The 23,011-nt window shown below is 42.2% G+C and overlaps 1 long non-coding RNA gene across 1 annotated transcript in view; it reads left to right on the forward strand.

Annotated features, from left to right (window-relative positions):
- The window catches only part of LOC149525446 (uncharacterized), a 46,892-nt gene extending 24,649 nt beyond the window's left edge, over positions 1-22,243 (forward strand). Inside the window, exon 4 of the long non-coding RNA XR_016348647.1 lies at positions 21,066-22,243. This is a non-coding gene — a long non-coding RNA (uncharacterized LOC149525446). The remainder of the gene's footprint in view (positions 1-21,065) is intronic.
- Positions 22,244-23,011: the final 768 nt, after the last annotated feature.

Consider the following 23,011-nt stretch of genomic DNA (forward strand, 5'->3'; position numbering starts at 1 on the left):
ACGGGTCCCAAAACAGACCCTTGCGGAACTCCACTTGTTATCCCTTTCCAGCAGGATTTAGCACCGTTAACAACAACTCTCTGACTACGGTTATCCAGCCAATTATGCACCCACCTTATCGTGGCCCTATCTAAGTTATATTTGCCTAGTTTATCAATAAGAATATCATGCGAGACCGTATCAAATGCCTTACTAAAGTCTAGGTATATGACATCCACCGCTTCTCCCTTATCCACAAGGCTCGTTATCCTATCAAAGAAAGCTATCAGATTAGTTTGGCACAACTTGTTCTTCACAGACCCATGCTGGCTATTCCCTATCACTTTATTACCTTCCAAGTGTTTGCATATGATTTCCTTAATTACCTGCTCCATTATCTTCCCTGGGACAGACGTTAAACTGATCAGGCTGTAGTTTCCTGGGTTGTTCTTATTCCTCTTTTTATAGATGGGCACAATATTTGCCCTTTTCCAGTCTTCTGGAATCTCCCCTGTCTGCCATGATTTTTCAAAGATCATAGCTAAAGGCTCAGATACCTCCTCTATCAGCTCCTTGAGTATCCTGGGATGCATTTCATCAGGACCTGGTGACTTGCTGACATCCAACTTTCCTAAGTGATTTTTAACTTGTTCTTTGTGTATCCTATCTTCTAAACTTACCCTCTCTCTGCTTGTATTCACTACGTTAGGCACACGTCCAGACTTCTCGGTGAAGACCGAAACCAAGAAGTCATTGAGCATCTCTGCCATTTCCAAGTTTCCTGTTACTGCTTCTCCCTCCTCACGGAACAGTGGGCCTACCCTGTCCTTGGTTTTCCTCTTGATTTTAATGTATTTATAAAAGGTCTTCTTGTTTCCCTTTATGCCTGTAGCTAGTTTGATCTCATTTTGTGCCTTTGCCTTTCTCATCTTGCCCCTGCATTCCCGTGTTGCTTGCCTATATTCATCCTTTGTTATTTGTCCTAGTTTCCATTTTTTATATGACTCCTTTTTTATTTTGAGATCATGCAAGATCTCCTTGTTAAGCCAAGCTGGTCTTTTGCCATATTTTCTATTTTTCCTACACAGCGGAATTGTTTGCCTTTGGGCCCTTAACAACGTCCCTTTGAAATACTTCCAACTCTCCTCAGTTGTTTTTCCCTTCAGTCTTGCTTCCCATGGGACCTTACCTACAAGTTCTCTGAGCTTATAAAAATCTGCCTTCCTGAAATCCATTACCTCAATTGTGCTGGTCTCCCTTCTACCTTTCCTTAAGATCATGAACTCTATTATTTCATGATCACTGTCCCCCATACTGTCTTCCACTTTCAAGTTCTCAACTAGTTCCTCCCTATTTGTTAAAATCAAATCCAGAACAGCTTTTCCTCTGGTAGCTTTTTCAACCTTCTGAAACAGAAAGTTGTCTCCAATGCAGTCAGAAACTTATTGGATAGCCTGTGCCCCGCTGTGTTAGTTTCCCAACATACGTCTGGATAGTTGAAGTCCCCCATCACCACCAAATCTTGGGCTTTGGATAGTTTTGTTAATTGTTTAAAAAAGGCCTCATCCACCTCTTCTTCCTGGCTAGGTGGCCTGTAGTAGACTCCTAGCATGACATCGCCCTCATTTTTTACCCCTTTTAGCTTAACCCAGAGACTCTCTACACAGCTATCTCCTACGTTCATCTCCACTTCAGTCCAAGTGTGTACATTTTTAATATACAAGGCAACCCCTTCTCCCTTTTTTCCCTGTCTGTCCTTCCTGAGCAAGCCGTACCCTTCCATACCAACATTCCAATCATGCGTCCCATCCCACCAGGTTTCTGTAATACCAATGATATCATAGTTGTATTTATTTGTTAGCAATTCCAGTTCTTCCTGCTTATTACCCATACTTCTCGCATTTGTATATAGGTTTCTAAGATACTGATTTGATCTTGCCTCCCTGTTGTGCCCTGACCCTCCTTTCTCCTTGCCATTATAGGCCATAGTCCCCCCCATTTCCAACCCATCTCCCAGTCCCGCACATTCAGCACTTACCTGTGGACTTTGCTCACCTGTCCCCGTCGAACCTAGTTTAAAGCCCTCCTCACAAGGTTAGCCAGTCTGTGTCCAAACAAGGCCTTCCCGCTCCTGGAAAGGTGAACTCCATCTCTGCCAAGCAGTCCTGCCTGGAAGAGCACCCCATGAGGAGAGATTAAAGAGACTAGGACTTTTCAGCTTGGAAAAGAGGAGACTAAGGGGGGATATGACAGAGGTATATAAAATCATGAGTGGTGTGGATAAAGTGAATAAGGAAAAGTTATTTATTTGCTCCCATAATATAAAAACTGGAGCCACCAAATGAAACTAATGGGCAGCAAGTTTAAAACAAACAAAAAGAAGGTTTTCTTCACACACTGCATAGTCAATCTGTGGAACTACTTGCCTGAGGAGGTTGTGAAGGCAGGACAATAACAGGGTTTAAAAGAGAACTAGATAAATTTATGGAGGTTAATTCCATTAAAGGCTATTAGCCAGTATGGGTAAGGAATGGTGTCCCTAGCTTCTGATTGCCAGGGGGTGGAGATGGATGGCAGAACAGAGATCACTTGATCAGTACCTGTTCAGTTCACGCCCTCTGGGATGCCTGGCATTGGTCACTGTTGGCAGACAGGGTACTGGGCTGGATGGACCTTTGATCTGACCCATTATGGCTGTTCTTATGTTCTTATGTTCATTCTGAAAACTTACCATTTATTCCTACCCTTTGTTTCTTGTCTTTAAACCAATTATCAATCAATGAAAGGACCTTCTCTCTTATCCCATGACAACTTACTTTACTTAAGAGCCTTAGGTAAGGGACCTTGTCAAAGGCTTTCTGGAAATCTAAGTACTCTATATTCACTGGATCCTCCTTGTCACATGTTTGCTGACTCCTTCAAAGAATTCTAGTAGATTATTAAGGTATGATTTCCTTTTACAGAAACCATGTTGACTTTCCCTCAACAAATGATATTCATCTATATGTCTACTATCTTCCCATGAAGTTTAACTAATTTGCTCTGTACTGACATTAGGCTAACTGGTCTATAATTGCCAGGATTGCCTCTAGAGCCCTTTTAAAATATTGGCATCACATTAGCTATCTTCCAGTCATTAGATACAAAGGCTGAGTTAAAGGTAGGTTATAAACCACAGTTAATAGTTCCGCAATTTCACATTTGAATTCTTTCAGAACTTGGGCGAATGCCATCTGGTCCCTGTGACTTGTTACTGTTACGTTTATCAATTTGTTCCAAAACCTCCTCTAATGACAACTCAATCTGGGACAATTCCTCATATTTGTCACCAAAAAGAATGGCTCAGGTTTGGGAATCTCCCTAACATCCTTAGCCATGAAGACTGAAGCAAAGAATTCATTTAGTTTCTCTGCTATTACTTTATTGTCTGAGTACTTTTTTAGCATCTCGATCGTCCAAACTGGTTGTTTAGCAGGCTTTCTACTTGTGATGTACTTTACAAACATTTTGCTATTACTTTTTCAGTTTTTGGCTAGCTGTTTTTCAAACTCTTTTTTGCCTTTTCTTGTTATATTTTTATACTTAATTTGACAGTGGTATGAGTGGTACCAATCAATAGTGGCACAATGAGCAACGGAGTGTGAACAGCCTTTGAAAAAATAAAGGACACTTTGCATCAGCTCCAATGCCCAGACTTTTCATTGCCATTTATTCTGTAAACCGATGCATCCATACATCCAGTGGGTCTAGGAGTTGTGTTATTGCAAAACTTCCAAGGTGTGGAGCACACAGTTCTTTACTGAACCATAAACTCCATCAACAGATAAGCAAATGCTCCCCCATGGAGAATGTATGTCTTACTATAAGGTAGGTTGAGATGGCACTAAATACTGCCTCCTAGAAGTCTTATTCTGCCTAATAATGGGCCATGTCCCCTTAAAACGGATGCAGCATGAAATACATCAATTCCACATTCTACTGTGGTATTTAGAGCTGCAGTTCCTTACTTTCCAAGTACAATACCAACATGGGACTTTGTATTATGACAAAGATTTATTTTCCCTGAGCCAGACAGTGTTGCCTGTCTTAGGTATGAGCACCACTAGATTTTACCAAGAAATTTTGGACTCCCCAAAAACCCCGGTTGTAGTTTTGCCTCAATTTACCACTCTGTGATTCCAGAGTTTGTCAGCAATTCATGAAATGTTATGTTCAGGTTTTGTTCCCGCATTTGTCAAAATCTGATGTGCCAGGAGGCATGTTTGACTTGGTTGAGAGGAGAACATATTGCCATTAGCCTCTAAGAGTTTTCTGGATTTCTACAATGAAAACAAGCCATACCTTGCTAGGGGACCCCCCATTACTTACTAGCTTCTGGTCTCACCTCCAGGTGATGGTAGCTATCCCCTGGCATACCACCTCAAGCTATCTCCTTTTGAGACAGACCTTCACCTTCTCTGGCTCCTGCGGTCCACTGACATTTTCCTGGAAGGATTCACTTGTAATGGGGCTTCTGGATTGAATCAATTAGCGTTACTTGGCCAACCTGATACCAAATATTCTTTCTGGATCTGGACAGCAGCTGCTAGTGAGCTGGGATTATGTCTGCAAATACAGATCTGAATTGCCACTGGCAAAACTTCTAAGTATTGCTTTAGTACAACTGAGTCTATAATTTCCAATGAAGTATGGGTCTCTGTCTGGAGTCACCAAATAGCCCAAAATATTTAGGCTTTAGTCTACAGTGTGGGGTCATGAAAAAGGTTCTGACCAGAATTTGTGGTGATTCACACATTTATCTGTACAGCTTTCCTTCTTCTCTCCCCTGGCTTGAGACAGGAACTGCCATCCGATAGACGAAACTAGCATTTTTTAGTTGGCCTCCTGCTCCTGCTAATGATGATTAACAGATCTCATTGTGAGGGCACGGAGAAAGGAGGGCCCAGCATCCCAATGATTGTAAAAAAGGCTCTAGACCCAGCTAGTCCCACCCCACATTACGTGCAATCAATGCCAGGCCTGCAGGGAGGAGAAAAGGAAGGAGCCTGGCTCATTTTGGAGCTGATGAACAAGGAAGCAGGATCCCAGTTCAGCTGTCAAAGAACACAAACCACAGCCTGTGCACTCAGCAGTTATTGGAACAAGTATGTCCCACCCTACGCCTCCGAAAAAAGAGGGGAATCTACTGAGAAGCCCTAATTAAGGGGAATCTGGACTATTGGGGCCACACCCCAAACTTAAGAACTTGAGTAGGCAGTGGCTTGGAGTTCCTAAGCCAAGAATGCAGGCGGCAGAAGGCCAGTGCCCCCTTTTCCTTGCCTGCTTACTCAGCAACCTAGCCACTGAGCTGCACAGCCACCAGGGACCCAGCTACACTCATCTCTTATGTCACCATTGGTGAATGACTAAGCCAATCCTTGATTGGAACATCCTATCACAGATGTCCCATAAAAATCCACCATCTGTGGTACTGGGCACTCTTTTTGAATCCTACACTTTTCTTTTAAGGACTGGCTATGTTGGCTCTTGAGGTGTGTGAGAACCTGGTGGCTCTACCACCAGAACAATCTGTCCTGAACTATGTTTTCCACACCACTCAGGAGATATGCCACATCACTTCATTACAATACCTTTATAATGCTTATACTGACCACCAATAGCACGCTTTCCACAAACAAGCTGGCCATCGACAACCATCTTTGGTATCCTTGTGTCATCCATCCTCATAACATAACCAGTCCATTGAAATGGCTTGTTCGTAAGCATTGATTCCATATCCATGACACCACACAGCTTAAGGACCTCCATGTTTGGACTTCTGTCCCATCAATTCACTTGGGCAATCTTCCTAAGGCCATGCATATGGAACTGATCAAGTTTCAAAACATGGCAGCAATATATGGTCCACAACTCTGAGACATACAACAGGATACTCAGGACAACTGCCTGATAACCTACTACCTTCCCATGAAGTTTAACACCATGGTCATTTCATAAACGTTTGGTCAAACTTCTACTGGCTTTGGCTAGTAGAGCAGTTACATCGTCAACAATGTTTATAATGGAGAATAATATGACTTCAAGGTAGCAAAACTTGTCAACAGTCAAAAGGACAATATCAGCAACAGTGATCACTGGAGTGCTGTGCTCTTTCTGAACAAACTGGCACGTAGCCTCTATCTTCTTGAGGTTCACAGTGAATCCAAAACGGTGTGTACAGATAGCAAAATGATCAAAAAGTTCTTGTGCATCCTAAACTGAATGAGCCAACAATGCGGAGTCCTTAGCAAATAGAAGATTATGGATAGTTGTAGTGAACAGTTTGGTGCAAGCCTGAAATCTGTGGAGGCTGAAAATGCTTCTGTCAGTTTGGAATTGAATAGGTATGGCCAATGTGCAATCCTTGAAAGCAACTAACAGCATCATAAAGTAGATGCTGAATAGGAGAGAAGCAAGGACTCATCCTTGTTTTGAATAATTTGATACTTCAAAAGGTCTATTGTCAAGGACACAACCCACCATACCATCATGAAGGGACCGAACAATATTGATAGTTTTTTTCAAGTAGATTCACCCAAGTACCTTTCAAAGCCCATTTCTATTGACTGTATCAAATGCCTTTGTCAGGTTGATGAAAATTATCTAGAGACCCTACATTTTTCTTGGAGTTGCCTGGCTGTGAATATCATGTCAATAGTGCCTTGACCAACACAAAAATCCGTACGGACTTTCAGGAATAATGCCTTTTGTGAACACGTGCAATGACAGCCAGCTGTAGAGGATGAGAGTCAGGCTTTTACTAGCTATAGGCAGTAGTGAGATGCCCTAGTAGTCATCACAGCATGCAAGGACACCTTTTCTCTTTACAAGTGTACAATCAGGGCACCTTACAAGTCCTGTGGGACTTGCTCTTTCTCCCAAATGGTGATGAATAAATGGGTGACATAGTGCATCAACTGGTCACCAGAGCCTTTGTAACTCTGCTAGGATCGCATCACCATCAGGTGCCTTTCCAGATTTCACCTGTTTGGTAGCTTTCTGTACCCATCAAGAAGTTGGCAGTATAACCAGCTGAGATTCATTAGCCCACAGAGAAATCTCTTCGAGAACGTTACTGTCAAAAGCTGATGTCTGGTTTAATATGCTGTGAAAATGTTCAACTCAGTGGTCAAGGATTTTAGTACTACCTGGGTGCTGACATCAGCAGAGTGCACTGGTGTAGAGCCAGCAACACGTGGCCCATAGACTTCCTTCACCCATTGTAAAATATTTTTAAATAATGGCTATTGGCTGCATCTTGAAGTTTTACTGCTTTACACTTCCACCTGTCCTCTTTCATTTGCCGTAATGTGACTTGAGCCTTCTGTTTAGCTCGAATGTATGCTGATTTCCTGAAGGCATTGTCTTTATCATTGATCCAAGCCATATATGTCAAATGCATCTCATCAAGAGCTCAGGCATCTTTGTCCTTGTTGTCAAACCAGTGCTTTTATGCTTGGGAACCTAGTACTTCAACAACAGTTTTATAGGTTGTTTCTTGATGTTAATCCAGTCCTCCTATAGTGGGGAGGAGTGGCCGCCCATGGACCCTGGGGGGGGGGAGGCACCCCTCCCTGAGCCCTAAGTTTGGCCCTGACAACCCACCTGATGGGAAGCAGGAAAGTGGGGCCAGAGATATAAAAGGCCTGCCAGAGAGGCCAGTGAGGGCCCAGCACCAGAAGGAGCCAGATGCCTCCGCTGCAGACCCAGAGGAAGAGCTGGACCCTGAAGAGGCGAAGGACTGGCCTGGGCTGCCTTGGCCCCTACTGGACAGCTACCTAGATGGACTGCTTGACTGGCCAGGGGTTCCAGACCTACAAAACCCAGAAGACCTGCCCCAGGTTCAGGTACCACTTGAGGGGGGAGAAGAAAAAAGGCCCAGAGGTGACCAACCACCATTTGTCTGAGCCAGAACCAGGGCAGTGCATTGCGGAGTGGATCCCCACTGACCCAGCAGCAGATGGCTCTGCTGCTACTAGTGCCCTGAGCTGGGACACAGTGGAGTGGGTGGGCCTGTGTCCCCCCTGCCACCGCACCTTTGAGTGACAGTCTCCTCACTTGGCTGTTACTCTAGAGCAGCCTGCATCTGCCGGACCCCCGCCTGAGCAAGGGGATCTAGCTGGGTGTACAGACCAAGACTTTTGTATTGTTTGTTTAGCTTCTGCCACACTCTGAGCAAGGGCTTGGTTTTTGGGCTGTTTGTTTTGCTGCCACGCTCTGAGCAAGGGCTTGACTTTATGAATTCTTTTGCTTGCTGCCCCGCTCTGAAATGAGGCTTGGGCCACTGAACTGTTGTCCTGTCTATCGCCCACCCCAACCAGGGCTCTGGACTGCTTATTGACCAGCCACTAGCCCTGAGGAGCTGAACACAACAGCTAAGTTCCCCCAGAGACTAAGCAGGGGGTAGTGGGGCGGAGTGGCCTCCCACTGACCCCGAGGGGGAGGCGCCCCTCCGCAAGTCCTACCAGCTTACACTCCTCAGTAATGGTTGGCTGCTCTAGACCTTCATTGTCAGTGACTAAAGAGGCATCAAGACTGAATTGAAACAATGCTTGTGTCTCAGGCATTTCAGGTTTACCTACATCCAACTTTTTCTGACATACAGCAGAATGCTGCAAAATGACATGTTGGTGGACAGAGGCTCAAGGAGACAATGCCGCATCCCATGTAATGGTCAGACCAGGATCCAGTGCCTGGCAGAATTTTATAAGGCAGAATTTTATAAGGCAGAATTAAGGCAGTAAAGGCAGAATTTTATAAGGACCTGATTAGGTTGGATGCATGAATCATAGACTGTAATGACTTGTTGGCTTACTTTATTATCTCCCTTTCTTTGCCCCTTACAGGCAATTTGTGAATGGCAGCTGGTGAGAACAGACCTGCTATACATATTTTACTGCAGAATATTGAACATGGCACAATAAAGTGATTTTAATCTCAAGATAAATAATAAAAAATAACATGTAAAAGCTGTTAGTAAATACAGTAAAACGATATGCTTCAGGATGTTTTATTATAGTGGAGTGAGTTATTTATAAATCTCTTCTTTCTATGTGCTAAAATAATTGCTAAGGATATGGGTTCTGGGAGAGAATCGGAGGATGCTCTGAGTAGTATGACGTAAATATTCAGTAGTTAAAAGACAGGGTTTGCTCTGTGTATCTGAGAGCTCAGGATATATGTGAACTGCCGTATGGTGCAAGTAATTTTATTCTATCAGAGATTTATTTCAGTATTGATAGATATAAAATGACAAAGTGATATTGTGGCAAAAGAGAAAAATCTATTAGGAACATAATAGTGGTCATAGTGGGTCAAACCAAAGGGCCATCTAGCACAATATCCTGTATTCCAACAGTAACCAATGCTAGGTGTTTCAGAAGGAATTAACAGAACAGGTAATCATCAAGGGATCCTGCCCCTGCTGCTCATTTTTAGCATATGGCAAACAGAGATTAAGGACACTTCAGAGCATGGTTTTGCATCCTTGCCCATCCTGGCTAATAGCCATTGATAGACTTATCTTCCATGAATTTATGTAGTTCTTTATTAACCCTGCTATAGCCTTAGATGTCACAACATCCTCTGGCAAAGAGTTCCACAGGTTGACTTTGCAATCTGTGAAGCAATAGTTTAGTTTCTTTGCTTAAAACCTTCTGCCTACTGATTTCATTTGATGACCCCTACTTCTTGTATTGTGAGAAGGAGAAAATAATACTTCTGCATTTATTTTTTACATGCCAATTGTGATTTTATAGACCTTTATCATGTTCCCCCTTTGTCATCTCTTATCCAAGCTGAAAAGTACCAGTTTTATTAGTTTCTCTTCATTACCCTAATCATTTTTGTTGTCCTTTTTGTGCCTTTTCTAATTCCAATATATCTTTTTGGAGCAATCAGCTCTGCATTCAGTATTCAAGATGTGGGCAATAGATTTATATAGAGAAAATGCGATATGTTCTGTCTTATCTATCCCTTTCTTAATGATTCAAAACAATCTGTTCACTTTTTCTGACTTGCACTGCAGCAGGTTGAGAGGATGTTTTCAGAGAACTATCCACAATGACTCCAAGATCTCTTTCTTGAGTGGTAACAGCAAATTTAGACTCCGTCATTTTATATTTATAGTTTAATTATGTTTTCCAATGTACATTACTTTGCAACCCCATTCCTAATGGTTCCTAATCTTCTGTTAGCTTTTTGACCACTGCAGCTCACTAAGCAGATATTTTCAGAGAACTGTACATACAGACCTGCTGACAGCAATTCCAGGTTCCAGGGCACAACAGTCAATGGGACCTCCAGGTAGACACAACCAGCACCCATGCAGAAGCAATCCACCTGACATGTGGGTGATGCTTTGCCTGTGCTGGCTGATACCCACCAAGCTTCTGGCTGCACTTCTAGGTGTGTTCTTCTGGCACAGCCAGGGATTCCACATACCTGCTCATCTGCTTTCACCAATGCTGGTACCATGCCTGCAACTGGTCAGGGTGATTTAAAATGTTCCAGGGCTCACAGCCACTGCAGTTACTCCTACCCCATGGGTTCTTTTTAATCACCCGGGCTCCTGGGCAATTGCCCCCAATTTTCCCTATTGGCAGGCCTGTATAAAAATCTCTTTCTAGAGTGATAACTAATTTAGACCCCATAATTTGTATGTGTAGTTGGGATTGTATTTGCTATGTGCATAATTATTACACAAGATTGAATTTCATTTGCCATTTTGTTGCCCACTCACCCATTTAGCAAGGTCTCTTTGAAACTCTGCAGTCAACTCTGGAAAGAAGTGGCTTAAGACTAAAAGTTTTTGCCACATATTTTGTGTTTGAGAAGTAGATGTCAAAAACATGATAACTAAGAATCTGAGTTTCATAAAGATGGAGACAAGGATAAAACCTTTTACTTTGCCATTTAATTTCTCTGTTCAGACATACGTATATGTGTAACTAAAAATCACAGATTGTATCCTTTCTTTGTGTCAATGCCCAACAAGGAAAGAATTATCTCCCGGAGTTCAAAATCTCTTGGAATCCATGAAAATATAAATGAATGCAAAATTAATAGATTCATAAAATAACACAGCAAGAAAGTATAGATGTTAAACAGTTTTTGATTAGGCAAAATTGTATCCGATTACCCTTGAATTACCACCTTTCCTAGACTATGAAGTAGCCTTTAGGATTGCCTGAACCAGATGACAGCTTCCAGGTGTTTGTTACCATCTCTTTAGGCCATACTTAGTCACAATTACGCAACACACATACCATTTGATACTTTGTTGAACCCTGTGCCACCAATATTCTAACCAAGTTAGCACATAACTGAACAGTTAGAGAGAATTATAGGGTGTAGGTACTGACATTGTAAACACATGTATGAAATAAGGCAGCAAGCTCTTTTAAAAGAGTTCATGGATGAGACAATCCATAATCCCTTTGAAAATATTTCTCTGAATTCAAGGGTAGGGATTAGAAATACCAGTGGTTACATAATGGGAATCCCCCTGGTCGTATTTAACGTATGGAAGGAGGGAGGGTTGAAGTTGCAGGTGGCCTCTCAATTCTTGGGAAAGGTTCAACTTCCCATGTAGCTCTCCTACACAGCTGGAGAAAGCCAACCAAAATGTCAATCAGATTCTAATGAGTAGAAGCCAGGACAAACATCTGCCTTTTTTGCCTTGTTTCTCTGCATGTTCTACTCAGTTTTTTGTTGTACACAATTGCTCTTCATGAACTAGTTTGTTTATTCCACAGATTAAGGCACAACGGGAGTTTGCTGGACCTTTGTCTTAGTTTGCTTTAGCCAGTTGATTGAGTGCATGGGAGAGAGCATTTTTCATATTGGCACTGTGATTTACAGTTTAGGTCCCTTTTCAGAGATACGATTTTTCATAAAGTTGCCTCTGCCTGTGAGCAAGATTAAGCAGTATGTTTGTGATAATTTACTTTTAAAGAATGGCAGCCTCACATCAGTTAATCTTGGCACATTATCCAGTAAAAGAAAAATGAAGCCAAATATTTCCTCTTGTAAGAATCAGACCAGAATTCTCACAAGCAGGAATAAACATGGAGAATATGTTATATCCTTCCCCAGTGGGTCACAGACAGCAACTTTATTGAAAATATGAGAGTCTCTTTCGCACATGTACTGCAACCACACCACATTTGGATTTACTCAGGAAAAAGGTTGCTAGGACAAGCACAATATCAGAGTTCTGCTGAAGGACCTGATCCCCAGCCCACTGAAGTCAATGGGAAAACATTTCCCATTGACTTCAGTTGGCTTTGGATCAGGTCTCTGGAGACAGACAAGTCATACAAGCGTTTAGTTAGGGTAAGCAAGCTGAGTTCTGGCTGCCTATCTCAACCCTCCACATTTAATGCAGCTGCAAAATTTGGCTTTCTTATGAGTTTTCCTTTTAATTCCCGTTGGCTACTGCAACACTTTGTTGGTCAACCCAGATCAATAAATGCTTGTGTCATGGCCTGTCTTGCAACTCTGAATGCCTTAAAGGCTATGCTGCTCTGGGTCATAGCCCTGACACCAACAGTGAGCTGAAAAGCGTGCAGGTCAGATCTTGGTTTCCACTGCCTAATTACTTTTTCCACAGAGTAACCCCAACACTGCTGTCAGTCCCAAAGTTTCCCAAAACTACCTGCCCTGAAGAGTCCAGTCCTTCTGACTGTAGCACTCGCAGAACTTTATGAAGAGTGTTGCTCCTTTAAAGAGATGACACACTGCAGCTCTTTAATTTTATGGGGGTTTGATAAACACTCTTATTTCAATCACAGCACTGAACTGGTTTATAGTAAAAGTCCAATAAGCTTATTTAACAAAAAGGTGTAGGATTAAGTAGTGTAAAGTGTAAGGAATAAAGGGAAGTGGCTACAAACAACAAAAGTAAAAATATTCATAAAGACTAAAACTTAACTTCAGTGAGTTATAATAATTGCCTAAACTGGTTTCTCACCTAACCTCAGAGTTCCCAGAGATGTCAACCTCCTTAGTTGGAGTGCTGCCTCTCTCTCTCAGCCTTGCATCCCCAAACCTGTACAGAGACGTGACATCTCTGTCTATCTACCATGTTAAAATTTAGATAAAGGTTTTGATGGGTCAGACAATCTCTGTAGAATATAACCTCAAGAGGCTGGAATGTGTACCTAATTCTGACCTTCTGGATTATTATGATTCATTGTTTATGAGCTATAGCCACAGTTTCCTTTGGAAGCTGGCATCCTGTGTGTGTGTTTTTATATTGCTACTGGTGATGGTCTTTGTCTTAGTTCTTTAACTTCTATAAATAATGAATCAGTGATGACAGAAAAATTGCACTTAGTGCTGGATTAATGGACAGAGGACTGAGGAGTCTGCAATTTGTACCTCTAATTTCCCAAGGTGTTTCCAATTCTTAAAATATACACTAGGGCATAGGCAAGGGGGAGTTTGATCATATTCATGGGTACACTAAAAGACCCCCCTCAAAAAAAACCCATGTATGGCCTCTATTTACATTGATTTTGTCCCAACTTCTTGGGCTTTCAATTTTAAAGTTTAATTAATTGTTTCCAGATTTTCAGCTGCTGGCGTCAGGTTTGTGAATTCATAGCATTAATCACAGGATGTCAGCTGCTAATGACAGCACTGCTTTAGTATTGTTTTAACTTCACTTCAGTGAGATGTCCAGTTGGCAATTTCCAAGCAGAATTGCAAAACGCTAAATTATATAGTGAGAAAATTATAAAAAAATTATCCAAGCTTACAATTTCTCCCGTTACTCCAGTACTCCTGCAGAATGATCTTCCAAAGATGTTGAACCATCATTCTCAGAAAATGTTAATTAAAGTGAAGATGCAAACATGAACTTGTTCCCTCAGGAGAAGTCAGAATTAAAAAAGGCAAGCATTCCTGAAATCCAGGCCAAAAGTGCTGCTGAAAGAGACAACCCACTTTTCCTAATCCTTGTCTCTCCGGGTAAAATAGTAGTGATAAAGAGGATAATATTGCATGTAATGCTGAACAATGTTCAGCTAAATGACATTTTTTTTTATAATGGAGAAGTTTCCTTATTGAGAAAGACCTGCACAAATGTATAGCTTCCAACTAGCAGCACAAATATCTGGAAAAATATTTCCCAATTCTTCTTTTCAAACAAAAACTACTAAATGGAGAGCATTATCAGAGGCATTGGCTGATCTATTCCATAACCACAGAAGTAGCATTCTGTTTCACCTGCCAACTCATTTCTTTGCCTAACAATCTTACTATCTTTGTATATCTGGGCTTTTTGGACTGTAAAAAAGCAGAGGAGAAGATTAGCTCTTATGAAAATAATGTGGAAATTGCTATATCATAGTTGCATAACTAGCATATTCATAAGGCCTGAATCACATTGAAGGGAGATGGTATAGTGCTTCTAAAATAAACCGCTTTAACTGTTTTAAGGCATTTTGTGACTGTTGTTATACTACTCACTGAATGTGGCTTAGAATTTAGAGAAAGTTATCAGCTCTCCTCAGAATGGAAATGATCTAGGTGTTCTTGAAGCCATTGCCATATGTGACCCATTTCTAGGAGAGCATATTAAATGCTGAGGAAACAAAGGAAAAGCCACCTATCCAATTAGTCAAAAATAATTGGAAAATTCATTTATTTTCAGTTAATTAATCACATGATTTCTGTGATGAATTCATTCAGCTAATGGGACATAAGATTTTGGAATTTATTGTAACTGGAGTCAAACAGGTGAAATGCTACTCTTTCATAGTGGATTCAACTCCTGATATAACCCATATTGATCTGTCATCTTATGACATCGCTTACATAGATATTGATCATTGGCTTTATATTGATAGGACAAGAAGCAATGGTCTTAAACTGCAGCAAGATAGGTTTAGGTTGGACATTAGGAAAACTTCCTAATCGTCAGTATGGTTAAACACTGGAATAAGTTGCCTAAGGAGGTTGTGGAATCTCCATCTCTGGAGATATTTAAAAGCAGGTAGATAGACATCTAGCAGGGATGGTCTCAGTACAGGGTCCTGCTGTGAAGGCAGGGGACTGGACTCGATGACCTCTCGAGGTTCCTTCTAGTTCTAGTGTTCTATAATTCTATGATCCTATGATTGAAAGACACATAAGTAAATCACTATAGTATTTAGTGGACACAAACAACACTGCTGTTGAAAACTGCAGTGGTCAGTCATGCAGTAACACAAGTAACATGTCTGGAAAGAATGAAAATCTTCATGCCAGATCAAAAGACTAAATCCATTAGCTGTATATGTGCCACGCAGAGCTTATTTTCTGAACTTAAAGGGAACATGCAGCATTGATTTTTGCATGGAAGCCATATACTTTTTTCACTTTTATTCAGAATTTTTAGTAGAATTACCACAATATCTATTATATATTTTGAAGAGTTTATTTGTTTGTTTGTGGATTTGTTTGTGCAAAATAAAGTCAGATTTCACAATGACCTACAGATACCAATTTTTGCATACACAATCCTGCCACTTAAATTATCTGATTACACTACTTTTTTTACACCTGAATATACTGGGTGAAAGGTTTACATAATTATCTTTAGTATTCATCAGAAAAAATCATGACTATTATGATTCAAGTTCATAAAATATTTGCTAACAAAATTAAAATTGAGTCACCTATGCAACTGTCATTTTAGTGCAAAAACTTTTTACAGTTACAAATCCCAAATAATTCAAATTAGTTACATAAAGAGTAATGGAATCTTTCTGAGTTTCTGATTCAAATTTCCTCTGTATGGTAATCATTCAATAAAATAAATAGTGTTTAAAGTTGAAATCCTATACATTTAAAACTGTTCTTTTACTTCCCTTTGCAAGCACATTAACAAGAAATTCTATTACATATATTTAATTTCTGAACTGTTCTATAAATGTAATCTACACAAAATTACTTTGCCAAAGTCAACAGTGGGCTTCACCTGCTAGTTTCCAATATTTCCAAGAGGACAAAGAACGCTATTTGTCCTAAAAACCTTGTCAGGTATGTGATGGTCCTGTCACCGAAAGCTTGTAAAACAATTGCGGTGAACTATGAGGACACTCAACATTGTCTGAAAGGAACAGTAGGCAATGCTGAGAAAAATGGTGAAACTTTAAGAGAAAACAGTGCTTAATTTCTGCTTGTCAGGACTAAATCCCAGCTCCTCTGGGATTGGCAGTTCATAGCCTCGGCACCTCTGGGCTTGCTGCATCAATTATGAATGTAAAACAATTGCTTGAGCTCCAGCATGTAATGGCTTGAGCACTGGCACCTCTTTCATCACAAATTAAACACCATGAGAAGCACAATTGTATAAGAAAATGTACCAACGAGAAACTGTATCTATGAATATCTTATGTAATGTGAAACTGGACAGGTTTGACAAAACCAATATAATGCTTCAAAGGTCTGGATCATGTAGATGCTGTTAATTTGCTGACATCCTTGCAAGAGCTTGTCACATGTTTACCGATTCAGTTTGACAGTTCTGAGTAGCAAACAAAAAAAAAAAATTGGAAACTATGTAGCTGAGTCATACCATGAAGAACACAAATGAAGTATAAAACAAAAATTTCCAGATGGCAAATGTGACACTCTGAGAAAGAAGGAAATCCAAAGCTGAGTACTTTTATTGTATCCTCAACAAGCTAAGTTTGGAACTAAAAAGAAGAAGTGAATTAACTTCTCACGAAGTGCTTAAATGCTCACGAGGTCTGGTTTCCTTATATCTCTCGATTAAATATGAAGTGAAAAGGAGATAAAAACATGCACTGAGGCATTGCTTGATGCTCATCAAGGGAGTAAGAAGTTCTCCAGCTTGACAGTGTTTCGACATTATTTCAAAATAGCTGTCTGCTGTGTAGATACGGACGAAGTTATTGCAAAATAACACTAGTTGTTTCAACATGATGTTGCTGTGTAGCCGTATTCTAAATTGAGAGCTTTTTTTCCAAAATGTATCAATTTTCAGGATTTCTAAAGATATTGTGGCTCACAGCTGCAGGATAAAAGGGCTACTAGAATCACCCATATTTGCATGACAGAGTTGAATTTTCTTCCTGACAAATTTCATTGCGCTGAAACTGTATTTTACTGTACCCATTGCCATCTATAAAACAGAGCTAAGGGTCTATACGCTTGCCTTAATAAAAATTGTCTTTAATCAACTAAAGTATACACAAAACATGATGTTCTTACACTCATGTGTGTTGAAATGTAATTTTCTTCACATGGTGTGATTTGAGGCCACCAAAACTGAATTTGCAGCACCTGCAAGATGCCAGTTTGAACATACAGTATTTCATTTATTCAATTAAATTTTTGTTTTTATGTTTAACCAGATAGTAAATAACCTATTTATTATCTTTCATTTTTCTTTTCATGTTTATTCAGTGACATACAGGACTTCTTACTTTGTTCACACAAAGGCGGGGATCTGAAAAATATTAGACCAGGGCTTCCGATTTTGTTAATCTGGCCCTCAAGCTCTACACTTTTCCATTTATGGATAATGTGTTTTGCAAAAAGTAGTACACTGCATTCATTAGTTAGCCATTTAATGTGACAGTGATAATGTAACTCTTCTGACAGGTGATTTCAGTAGTAACAAGGGCCTAATTCAATATCTAGGGGCAGCAGTCATAAAAACTGACAGAATGCTGGGAATCATTAAGAAGAGGATAGATAAGACAGAAAATATCATATTGCCTCTATATAAATCCATGGTATGCACACATCTTGAATACTACATGTAGATCTGGGGGTCCCATCGCAAAAAATATACATTGGGATTGAAAAAGGTTCAGGAAAGGGCAACAAAACTGATTCAGAATATGGAATGACTTTGTATAAAGAGAGATTAATAAATTTGGGACATTTCAGTTTGGAAAAGAGATGAGTGAGGGGTTATGACAAACAGCTATAAAATAATGATTGGCATGGAGAAAGTAAATAAGGAAGTGTTTATTTACTCCTTCTCATAACAAAAGAACTTGGGTCACCAAATGAAATTAATAGGCAGCAAGTTTAAGAGAAAGAAAATAAATTAATGCTTCACAGATTGTAAAGTCAGCCTGTGGAACTCTTTGCCAGAGGATGTTGTGAAGGCCGACTATAATAGAGTTATAAAAAAAAAACGGGACAAATTCAAGGGGGATAGGTTCTTAGTGACTATTAGCTGGGATGGACAAGGATGGTGTCCCTAATCTCCATTTGCCAGAAGCTGGGAAAAGGCGCAGCAGAAGCAACTAGCCAGGGAGAACCCGGGAGGCCATCAGCCATGTGACATCCCCTCTACTTGCAACAACTCCCTTCCATTCAGGTCGCACCTCTCCCTGTCCCTACTCCACCCTCTCACTACCCTTATTTCACCCTCTTTCCACCTCTTCCTCTCCTTTGCTCTGACCCCGCCAAGCCTTTTCCCCCAACCAAGGTAGCCCAGAGGACTAGCGGAGTCGACACTGGCAGCAGGGATCCATCACCCATCCACCCCTCCTCACTCACTGGCATTGGAGCAAGGTGGCCCCATTGCTTTGCTACCCCAGCCACTGTGTCACTCCACTCCTGCTGGGGAGTGCAGGGGCGGCCCTGCCCCCTCCCCCAGAGTGGTGTGAATGGAAGAGCAAAGCAGTGGGGGAAGAGGGGCTCTCAGTGAGTGTGTGTGGGGGGGGGGGGCGGATCTCTGCTACAGGTGCCAGGCCACTGCATTAGTCCCCCAAACCCACAACATTTTGGGCATGTGACCCTCAGGTCCCCCTGCATGTCACCTCTGTGTTCAGGGGATGGATCACTTAGGGCATGTCTAGACAGCAGGGTTAAACTGAAAATAAGCAATGCAAATTGAGCAATGTTAATTGCTTAGCTTAGATTGAATAGCTTATTTCAACTTTTGTCACTGTCTACACAGCAATTATTTCGAAATAGCGCACTCTTCCCCCAACTACCCTTACTCCTCGTACAATGATGGTTACAGGAGTCAGAGTAAGCAGTCCTCCAGCTCGACTTTATTTCCACATTGTGTCTAAAAAACTGCTTGTGTGTAGATGTGGGCTATATTATTTCTGAATAACATCAGTTATTCTATAATAACACTGCTGTGTAGATGTACCATTGATGATTACCTGTTCCATTCATTCCTTTGAAAGCACTTGACATTGGCCACTGTCAGGAGACAGGATGCTGGATTAGATGGACCTTTGATCTGACCCAGTATGGCTGTTTTTATATTTTTATGTTCTTATGACTGCTTGGATATCCCCTCTGTTAACAGGCCAGTTGTGTTTCTTTGCTAGTTTTTTCCCTTGTGGGAAAGGGAAAAGAAGGGAAAGGTATGTCTTCACAGCATTTGCTATAAACTGTGGCCTTTCACAGACCCTAAATTGAAAATAAAACCCAAATCTGATTTTTTTCCATTTTTTTAAATGTACAGAACATTTGGCAAAATATTCCTAATACTTAAAGGACTTTCAAAGACTTGAGATGAAATACCATCTGGTGGTTAAAGCAAACAATTTAGGAATTGGAAATCCTGGATTTGGCATAGACTTGCCATCTGATATGGGGAAGTCATTCAACCAATCTGTAAAATGGAACTAATAATATTTACCCAACTAAAAAGAATGTCATAGCACTTAATAAATGCCCTGTGAGTATGACAAATTGTATGAATTATTTTAAACTAATAATAATGATAATGAAATATTATGAAGATTAGATGGATCATACTAGTAATTCTTGAGATGTAAAATTTTAAAAAGTGAGGTTTTACCATCACAATTACATAAAGCAAAACAAATATAACCCATTTCAGATCACAAGCTGCTATTACTTCAAGAGTGCAATTTGTCCTACATTTTCTCTCTGTGGATTGCATCTCACTAAAGCCTTATCTCTCCTGCCTGCTAGTCTGGAACAAAGCTCTCAGATACAAGGAAAAGAATAAAAGACAGAGGAGGTTAATGGCTGCAACCTCCAATATGGATCTGGCACCTGCAGATCTGTAACCTCATCTAGAGCTGTTTTCCTTATGTCGGAACAGTGTGCTCTGGCTTCAGTTACACGGGTGCGGCTGTGTAATTGCTCTGCCTACTAAGATACTGTCTGAAAAATATCTCTCCTCCTGAAGAACAGCTTGGAATCAACAACGTGTACTAAAGTAACAGCGATAAAGACGATGTCTAGCTGACAGCAGCTTAACATTGCTCCTGCTGACTCAGGCAGGAGGAGAATCCCTTGTGGTTCACTTGATGGAATTTCTGCCTTTGGACCATGAAGTTCCTGGTCTGAGTCTCAGCTGTTGCAATGCACCGGAGGCACAGGTGCAACTTCCATCCACCATTAATCTGTGCTAGTGGCTACCCTGACTTGCGGCTCTGCTAGCAATCCAGCCTACATCTCTCCTTCCCTGCATTGACAAACCCTGCTGCAGACTTAATCAAATGACCGAACTGCCCTCTAAAATACTGAAACTACCCACAACATCCCTGTTTCCGATAAGCACCCTGGCAAGCCTCTAGCAAATACCACAAATATGAGAAGACTGAAAAGAGGGGAAGAAACTAAAAAATGCATATACTAGGTTTATGCTCCAATGCTAGTATCAGAGGACACCTGAGTTCTTACCTTTATTTCCAGGATGTTGTGCCAGTCTAGGATTTTCAATGGGTTTTTGCAAAATAAAAAACCTTTTCCTGCATATGCAACTCTCCTCAAACCTAATCAAAAAATAATCAAGCCAAAAACTCTATCCACTTACAATTTCTCTAGTCTTCACATTTTCAAATCTTTCTTACAGTAGCATTTTGTTTTCATCTGTTTTGTACCCTTGCTTTTCTGAATCACTCTCATCTCTCTGCTGTTTTGTGTATCCTTTCTTGCATTTCTCTATGCAGAAGCTCTCAGACCTATTGCCATCTTGTCTCCTCTTTTGTTTCTGTCTCTTCATCTAAAAGATCTTATTCAACTATTTTTTCATCTAGTGATCTGAATAATTGCATGTTGTTTTCTCTCTTTTTTTCCAGTGCAGAGAATGAGGAAAAATATAACAGAGTCAAAGGAAGACAGATGGAGCATATGTGGGAGTCAGTGGTGGCTTCAACATGCTCACTACATGAAAGGTCTGAAAAGTTCCTTATTAACCATATGAACTTTATGGCTTGTAAAAGTAGCCATAGAATCTAACACAAGTTCTTTGAATAGCAAGGAATCATACACTTTCATCGTCTGCACCTGGTGATCACTCAGGGTGTGTCTAGACTACAGGGTTTTGTCAACAAAAGTGGACTTTTGTCGACAAAACTATACCTGCGTCCACACTACCGCTGAGTTCTGTCGACATAACAACGACAGAACTCAGCAGTTTTGTCGACGTATGTAAACCTCATTCTACGAGGAATAACTCCTTTGTCAACGTAGTTCTGTCGACAAAACAGCAGTGTGGACGCAGGGAAAAAGTTATGTCAACATAAAAGGCCTCCAGGGAGAACCACTGGTGGACACTCATGCCACAGCTTGCAACTCTATTGTTCCTGCCCATAGCCATCTTTAAAAGGCACAGGCACCCAGGAGCAGCACTCTGGCAGCAAGCGAGCTCCAGAGCAGATCAGAACTGTACTGCTCAATTGTGGGTGAGCTATGTCAGAGGGACCAGCCCCTCCAAACCCCTCTGGCCCTTCCAGGGAATCATCCCCCTGGGAACCCCAGGGCTCGAAGCGCCGGGCACCCTCCTGGTCAGGGCCGGAGATAGAAGCCCTCCTGGGCCTCTGGGCTAAGAAGGAGTCCCTCCAGGTCATGCACTCCACCAAGAGGCGGAATGCCAACATCTTTGCCAGAATGGCAGAAGACCTGGCCAAACAAGGCCACCATCCCCGCACACTGGAGCAGGTTAGAGCGAAAGTTAAGGAGCTGAGGCAGGGGTATGTCCAGGCCCGTGAGCAGAGCTCCTGCTCTGGGGAAAAGCCGTACTCCTGTGAGTACTACAAGGACCTGAACAGGATCCTGGGAGCAGAGGATCCTCTGCCTCCTGAGAGACTGATGGAGTCTGGGCTCGAGACCCCGGTTGTACAGCAGCCGGAACACCTGCTGGGGGACCAGGAGCTCCAGGAGGAGGCAGACGAGGAGGACGGCACCCAGAGCACCCAGGAGCCAGGCCTCGAGACACAGGAGGCCTCCCAGACCACCTCGGACCCCAGGGAGGGAACATCACGTGAGTGCTGTGAGGGTCCAACACACACAGGGCAGGGCAGGCGGGAGCAAAGGGGACGGTGCAGTGCTCTAACATGTCATGCTGAGCAAGGGCCGGGGGGGAGGGAGAGGGCACACCCATGGCTGACCTCAGGGAGGACCATGCTACCCCCCTACATCCACACGGCTGCTAGGCACCGCTTGTTCCTGCAGGCAGGGATGCCACATGCAGGCATGGGCTGGAGACGCTGGGACAGCCTCACAGCTGCAGGCCTCTCAGCACTCAGTGGGAACCCCGACCGTGGCCTGACACGCATCCATGTTGCTCAGCCATGGGGGATGCGTGGGGGCGGGGGAGTATGACGGTGGCCTGCACACTGCCTGGGCCAGGCCGCACCATGCCTTACTCAGACACACATGAGCAGCCTCTGACCCTAGCACAGGCACTGCCTGCTGAGAAGAAGGAGGGCATGTCCTCTCAGGGAAAGAGTGAGCATGCATGACTGACGACTTTTCCCTCTTGTCCTCCACAGCCGGACCAGCTGACCAGAAGGGGGGCGCCCCACCTGCCCGACCACCCAGACGGCCGCAGGGCACCCGTAGGCACTGGCGCACCTATCTAGAGCTGGTGCGCCTGCACGTTGGAGTCCTTCACGAAGTGAAGGACTCCATGGAAAGGAGGCTGGAGGCAGATGCCAAGTGGCACCGGCAGTTGCTGCTAGAATTTAGGCAGCAGCGCAGGGACATCTGCGCTGCCATCCAGGGGGCCATGGCCTTCCCCGAT

Source organism: Pelodiscus sinensis, chromosome 2 (assembly GCF_052426305.1).
Source record: "Pelodiscus sinensis isolate ZL-2025 chromosome 2, ASM5242630v1, whole genome shotgun sequence".
Lineage (NCBI taxonomy): Eukaryota > Metazoa > Chordata > Testudines > Trionychidae > Pelodiscus > Pelodiscus sinensis.